Below are 7,537 nucleotides of genomic sequence, written 5' to 3' on the forward strand. Positions count from 1 at the left end.
CCGAGGCTGACGGCCGCCGGAAAGCCCGCAGCCCCACGGGCTGTGGGGCCACGGGAGCGGCTGCCAAAGAGCTTTCCAACGAGGCACGGATTTCCTTACTGGCTCTTCGGGCGTGGGAGCTGTGGCCAGAGCCACGGCCCTACCGGAAAATGCTTCGGGGGCTGGCGCGGCGGCGCCAGGTGGGCACCAGTGCACCGAGGCTGACGGCTGCCGGAAAGCCCGCAGCCCCACGGGCTGTGGGGCCACGGGAGCGGCTGCCAAAGAGCTTTCCAACGAGGCACGGCTTTCCCTCCTGGCTCTTCGGGCGTGGGAGCTGTGGCCAGAGCCGCGGCCCTACCGGAAAATGCTTTGCAGGCTGGCGCGGCGGCGCCAGGTGGGCACCTGTGGCGCCGAGGCTGACGGCCGCCGGAAAGCCCGCAGCCCCACGGGCTGTGGGGCCACGCGAGCAGCTGCCAAAGAGCTTTCCAACGAGGCACGGCTTTCCCTCCTGGCTCTTCGGGCGTGGGAGCTGTGGCCAGAGCCGCGGCCCTACCGGAAAATGCTTCGGGGGCTGGCGCGGCGGCGCCAGGTGGGCGCCGGTGGCGCCGAGGCTGACGGCCGCCGCAAAGCCCGCAGCTCCACGGGCTGTGGTGCCACGTGAGCGGCTGCCAAAGAGATTTCCAATGAGGCACGGATTTCCTTCCTGGCTCTTCGGGCGTGGGAGCTGTGGCCAGAGCCGCGGCCCTACCGGAAAATGCTTCGCAGGCTGGCGCGGCGGCGCCAGGTGGGCACCAGTGGCACCGAGGCTGACGGCCGCCGCAAAGCCCGCAGCCCCACGGGCTGTGGGGCCACGCGAGCGGCTGCCAAAGAGCTTTCCAACGAGGCACGGCTTTCCCTCATGGCTCTTCGGGCATGGGAGCTGTCACCAGAGACGCGGCCCTACCGGAAAATGCTTCGGGGGCTGGCGCGGCGGCGCCACGTGGCCGCTGGTGGCGCCGAGGCTGACGGCCGCCGGAAAGCCCGCAGCCCCACGGGCTGTGGGGCCACGCGAGCGGCTGCCAAAGAGCTTTCCAACGAGGCACGGCTTTCCCTCCTGGCTCTTCGGGCGTGGGAGCTGTGGCCAGAGCCGCGGCCCTACCGGAAAATGCTTCGGGGGCTGGCGCGGCGGCGCCAGGTGGGCGCCGGTGGCGCCGAGGCTGACGGCCGCCGGAAAGCCCGCAGCCCCACGGGCTGTGGGGCCACGCGAGCGGCTGCCAAAGAGCTTTCCAACGAGGCACGGCTTTCCCTCCTGGCTCTTCGGGCGTGGGAGCTGTAGCCAGAGCCGCGGCCCTACCGGAAAATGCTTTGCAGGCTGGCGCGGCGGCGCCAGGTGGGCACCTGTGGCGCCGAGGCTGACGGCCGCCGGAAAGCCCGCAGCCCCACGGGCTGTGGGGCCACGCGAGCAGCTGCCAAAGAGCTTTCCAACGAGGCACGGCTTTCCCTCCTGGCTCTTCGGGCGTGGGAGCTGTGGCCAGAGCCGCGGCCCTACCGGAAAATGCTTCGGGGGCTGGCGCAGCGGCGCCAGGTGGGCGCCGGTGGCGCCGAGGCTGACGGCCGCCGCAAAGCCCGCAGCTCCACGGGCTGTGGTGCCACGTGAGCGGCTGCCAAAGAGATTTCCAATGAGGCACGGCTTTCCTTCCTGGCTCTTCGGGCGTGGGAGCTGTGGCCAGAGCCGCGGCCCTACCGGAAAATGCTTCGCAGGCTGGCGCGGCGGCGCCAGGTGGGCACCAGTGGCACCGAGGCTGACGGCCGCCGCAAAGCCCGCAGCCCCACGGGCTGTGGGGCCACGCGAGCGGCTGCCAAAGAGCTTTCCAACGAGGCACGGCTTTCCCTCATGGCTCTTCGGGCATGGGAGCTGTCACCAGAGACGCGGCCCTACCGGAAAATGCTTCGCAGGCTGGCGCGGCGGCGCCACGTGGCCGCTGGTGGCGCCGAGGCTGACGGCCGCCGCAAAGCCCGCAGCCCCATGGGCTGTGGGGCCACGCGAGCGGCTGCCAAAGAGCTTTCCAACGAGGCACGGCTTTCCCTCATGGCTCTTCGGGCGTGGGAGCTGTGGCCAGAGCCGCGGCCCTACCGGAAAATGCTTCGGGGTCTGGCGCGGCGGCGACAGGTGGGCGCCGGTGGCGCCGAGGCTGACGGCCGCCGCAAAGCCCGCAGCCCCACGGGCTGTGGGGCCACGCGAGCGGCTGCCAAAGAGCTTTCCAACGAGGCACGGCTTTCCCTCCTGGCTCTTCGGGCGTGGGAGCTGTGGCCAGAGCCGCGGCCCTACTGGAAAATGCTTCGCAGGCTGGCGCGGCGACGACACGTGGGCGCCGGTGGCGCCGAGGCTGACGGCCGCCGGAAAGCCCGCAGCCCCACGGGCTTTGGGGCCACGTGAGCGGCTGCCAAAGAGCTTTCCAACGAGGCACGGATTTGTTCCTGGCTCTTCGGGCGTGGGAGCTGTGGCCAGAGCCGCGGCCCTACCGGAAAATGCTTTGCAGGCTGGCGCGGCGGCGCCAGGTGGGCACCTGTGGCGCCGAGCCTGACGGCCGCCGGAAAGCCCGCAGCCCCACGGGCTGTGGGGCCACGCGAGCAGCTGCCAAAGAGCTTTCCAACGAGGCACGGCTTTCCCTCCTGGCTCTTCGGGCGTGGGAGCTGTGGCCAGAGCCGCGGCCCTACCGGAAAATGCTTCGGGGGCTGGCGTGGCGGCGCCAGGTGGGCACCGGTGGCGCCGAGGCTGACGGCCGCCGCAAAGCCCGCAGCCCCACGGGCTGTGGGGCCACGCGAGCGGCTGCCAAAGAGCTTTCCAACGAGGCACGGCTTTCCCTCCTGGCTCTTCGGGCGTGGGAGCTGTGGCCAGAGCCGCGGCCCTACTGGAAAATGCTTCGCAGGCTGGCGCGGCGACGACACGTGGGCGCCGGTGGCGCCGAGGCTGACGGCCGCCGGAAAGCCCGCAGCCCCACGGGCTTTGGGGCCACGTGAGCGGCTGCCAAAGAGCTTTCCAACGAGGCACGGATTTGTTCCTGGCTCTTCGGGCGTGGGAGCTGTGGCCAGAGCCGCGGCCCTACCGGAAAATGCTTTGCAGGCTGGCGCGGCGGCGCCAGGTGGGCACCTGTGGCGCCGAGCCTGACGGCCGCCGGAAAGCCCGCAGCCCCACGGGCTGTGGGGCCACGCGAGCAGCTGCCAAAGAGCTTTCCAACGAGGCACGGCTTTCCCTCCTGGCTCTTCGGGCGTGGGAGCTGTGGCCAGAGCCGCGGCCCTACCGGAAAATGCTTCGGGGGCTGGCGTGGCGGCGCCAGGTGGGCGCCGGTGGCGCCGAGGCTGACGGCCGCCGCAAAGCCCGCAGCCCCACGGGCTGTGGGGCCACGCGAGCGGCTGCCAAAGAGCTTTCCAACGAGGCACGGATTTGTTCCTGGCTCTTCGGGCGTGGGAGCTGTGGCCAGAGCCGCGGCCCTACCGGAAAATGCTTCGCAGGCTGGCGCGGCGGCACCAGGTGGGCACCAGTGGCACCGAGGCTGACGGCCGCCGCAAAGCCCGCAGCCCCACGGGCTGTGGGGCCACGCGAGCGGCTGCCAAAGAGCTTTCCAACGAGGCACGGCTTTCCCTCCTGGCTCTTCGGGCGTGGGAGCTGTGGCCAGAGCCGCGGCCCTACCGGAAAATGCTTTGCAGGCTGGCGCGGCGGCGCCAGGTGGGCGCCGGTGGCGCTGAGGCTGACGGCCGCCGCAAAGCCCGCAGCCCCACGGGCTGTGGGGCCACGCGAGCGGCTGCCAAAGAGCTTTCCAACGAGGCACGGCTTTCCCTCCTGGCTCTTCGGGCGTGGGAGCTGTGGCCAGAGCCGCGGCCCTACCGGAAAATGCTTCGCAGGCTGGCGCGGCGGCGCCAGGTGGGCACCGGTGGCGCCGAGGCTGACGGCCGCCGGAAAGCCCGCAGCCCCACGGGCTGTGGGGCCACGCGAGCGGCTGCCAAAGAGCTTTCCAACGAGGCATGGCTTTCCCTCCTGGCTCTTCGGGCGTGGGAGCTGTGGCCAGAGCCGCGGCCCTACCGGAAAATGCTTCGGGGGCTGGCGCGGCGGCGCCAGGTGGGCGCCGGTGGCGCCGAGGCTGACGGCCGCCGGAAAGCCCGCAGCCCCACGGGCTGTGGGGCCACGCGAGCGGCTGCCAAAGAGCTTTCCAACGAGGCACGGCTTTCCCTCCTGGCTCTTCGGGCGTGGGAGCTGTGGCCAGAGCCGCGGGCCTACTGGAAAATGCTTCGCAGGCTGGCGCGGCGACGACACGTGGGCGCCGGTGGCGCCGAGGCTGACGGCCGCCGGAAAGCCCGCAGCCCCACGGGCTTTGGGGCCACGTGAGCGGCTGCCAAAGAGCTTTCCAACGAGGCACGGATTTGTTCCTGGCTCTTCGGGCGTGGGAGCTGTGGCCAGAGCCGCGGCCCTACCGGAAAATGCTTTGCAGGCTGGCGCGGCGGCGCCAGGTGGGCACCTGTGGCGCCGAGGCTGACGGCCGCCGGAAAGCCCGCAGCCCCACGGGCTGTGGGGCCACGCAAGCAGCTGCCAAAGAGCTTTCCAACGAGGCACGGCTTTCCCTCCTGGCTCTTCGGGCGTGGGAGCTGTGGCCAGAGCCGCGGCCCTACCGGAAAATGCTTTGGGGGCTGGCGTGGCGGCGCCAGGTGGGCGCCGGTGGCGCCGAGGCTGACGGCCGCCGCAAAGCCCGCAGCCCCACGGGCTGTGGGGCCACGCGAGCGGCTGCCAAAGAGCTTTCCAACGAGGCACGGATTTGTTCCTGGCTCTTCGGGCGTGGGAGCTGTGGCCAGAGCCGCGGCCCTACCGGAAAATGCTTCGCAGGCTAGCTCGGCGGCGCCAGGTGGGCACCAGTGGCACCGAAGCTGACGGCCGCCGGAAAGCCCGCAGCCCCACGGGCTGTGGGGCCACGCGAGCGGCTGCCAAAGAGCTTTCCAACGAGGCACGGCTTTCCCTCCTGGCTCTTCGGGCGTGGGAGCTGTGGCCAGAGCCGCGGCCCTACCGGAAAATGCTTTGCAGGCTGGCGCGGCGGCGCCAGGTGGGCACCAGTGGCACCGAGGCTGACGGCCGCCGGAAAGCCCGCAGCCCCACGGGCTTTGGGGCCACGTGAGCGGCTGCCAAAGAGCTTTCCAACGAGGCACGGATTTGTTCCTGGCTCTTCGGGCGTGGGAGCTGTGGCCAGAGCCGCGGCCCTACCGGAAAATGCTTTGCAGGCTGGCGCGGCGGCGCCAGGTGGGCGCCGGTGGCGCCGAGGCTGACGGCCGCCGCAAAGCCCGCAGCCCCACGGGCTGTGGGGCCACGCGAGCGGCTGCCAAAGAGCTTTCCAACGAGGCACGGATTTGTTCCTGGCTCTTCGGGCGTGGGAGCTGTGGCCAGAGCCGCGGCCCTACCAGAAAATGCTTCGCAGGCTAGCTCGGCGGCGCCAGGTGGGCACCAGTGGCACCGAAGCTGACGGCCGCCGGAAAGCCCGCAGCCCCACGGGCTGTGGGGCCACGCGAGCGGCTGCCAAAGAGCTTTCCAACGAGGCACGGCTTTCCCTCCTGGCTCTTCGGGCGTGGGAGCTGTGGCCAGAGCCGCGGCCCTACCGGAAAATGCTTTGCAGGCTGGCGCGGCGGCGCCAGGTGGGCGCCGTTGGCGCCGAGGCTGACGGCCGCTGGAAAGCCCGCAGCCCCACGGGCTGTGGGGCCACGCGAGCGGCTGCCAAAGAGCTTTCCAACGAGGCACGGCTTTTCCTCCTGGCTCTTCGGGCGTGGGAGCTGTGGCCAGAGCCGCGGCCCTACCGGAAAATGCTTTGCAGGCTGGCGCGGCGGCGCCAGGTGGGCGCCGGTGGCGCTGAGGCTGACGGCCGCCGCAAAGCCCGCAGCCCCACGGGCTGTGGGGCCACGCGAGCGGCTGCCAAAGAGCTTTCCAACGAGGCACGGCTTTCCCTCCTGGCTCTTCGGGCGTGGGAGCTGTGGCCAGAGCCGCGGCCCTACCGGAAAATGCTTCGGGGGCTGGCGTGGCGGTGCCAGGTGGGCGCCGGTGGCGCCGAGGCTGACGGCCGCCGCAAAGCCCGCAGCCCCACGGGCTGTGGGGCCACGCGAGCGGCTGCCAAAGAGCTTTCCAACGAGGCACGGATTTGTTCCTGGCTCTTCGGGCGTGGGAGCTGTGGCCAGAGCCGCGGCCCTACCGGAAAATGCTTTGCAGGCTGGCGCGGCGGCGCCAGGTGGGCACCAGTGGCACCGAGGCTGACGGCCGCCGGAAAGCCCGCAGCCCCACGGGCTGTGGGGCCACGCGAGCGGCTGCCAAAGAGCTTTCCAACGAGGCACGGCTTTCCCTCCTGGCTCTTCGGGCGTGGGAGCTGTGGCCAGAGCCGCGGCCCTACCGGAAAATGCTTTGCAGGCTGGCGCGGCGGCGCCAGGTGGGCGCCGTTGGCGCCGAGGCTGACGGCCGCTGGAAAGCCCGCAGCCCCACGGGCTGTGGGGCCACGCGAGCGGCTGCCAAAGAGCTTTCCAACGAGGCACGGCTTTTCCTCCTGGCTCTTCGGGCGTGGGAGCTGTGGCCAGAGCCGCGGCCCTACCGGAAAATGCTTTGCAGACTGGCGCGGCGGCGCCAGGTGGGCGCCGGTGGCGCTGAGGCTGACGGCCGCCGCAAAGCCCGCAGCCCCACGGGCTGTGGGGCCACGCGAGCGGCTGCCAAAGAGCTTTCCAACGAGGCACGGCTTTCCCTCCTGGCTCTTCGGGCGTGGGAGCTGTGGCCAGAGCCGCGGCCCTACCGGAAAATGCTTCGCAGGCTGGCGCGGCGGCGCCAGGTGGGCACCGGTGGCGCCGAGGCTGACGGCCGCCGCAAAGCCCGCAGCCCCACGGGCTGTGGGGCCACGCGAGCGGCTGCCAAAGAGCTTTCCAACGAGGCACGGCTTTCCCTCCTGGCTCTTCGGGCGTGGGAGCTGTGGCCAGAGCCGCGGCCCTACCGGAAAATGCTTTGCAGTCTGGCGCGGCGGCGCCAGGTGGACACCAGTAGCGCCGAGGCTGACAGCCGCCGGAAAGCGCGCAGCCCCACGGGCTGTGGCGCCACGCGAGCAGCTGCCAAAGAGCTTTCCAACGAGGCATGGCTTTCCCTCCTGGCTCTTCGGGCGTGGGAGCTGTGGCCAGAGCCGCGGCCCTACCGGAAAATGCTTCGCAGGCTGGCGCGGCGGCGCCAGGTGGGCACCGGTGGCGCCGAGGCTGACGGCCGCCGGAAAGCCGGCAGCCCCACGGGCTGTGGGGCCATGCGAGCGGCTGCCAAAGAGCTTTCCAACGAGGCATGGCTTTCCCTCCTGGCTCTTCGGGCGTGGGAGCTGTGGCCAGAGCCGCGGCCCTACCGGAAAATGCTTCGGGGGCTGGCGCGGCGGCGCCAGGTGGGCGCCGGTGGAGCCGAGGCTGACGGCCGCCGGAAAGCCCGCAGCCCCACGGGCTGTGGGGCCACGCGAGCGGCTGCCAAAGAGCTTTCCAACGAGGCACGGCTTTCCCTCCTGGCTCTTCGGGCGTGGGAGCTGTGGCCAGAGCCGCG

Source organism: Larus michahellis, unplaced genomic scaffold, assembly GCF_964199755.1.
Source record: "Larus michahellis unplaced genomic scaffold, bLarMic1.1 SCAFFOLD_26, whole genome shotgun sequence".
NCBI lineage: Eukaryota > Metazoa > Chordata > Aves > Charadriiformes > Laridae > Larus > Larus michahellis.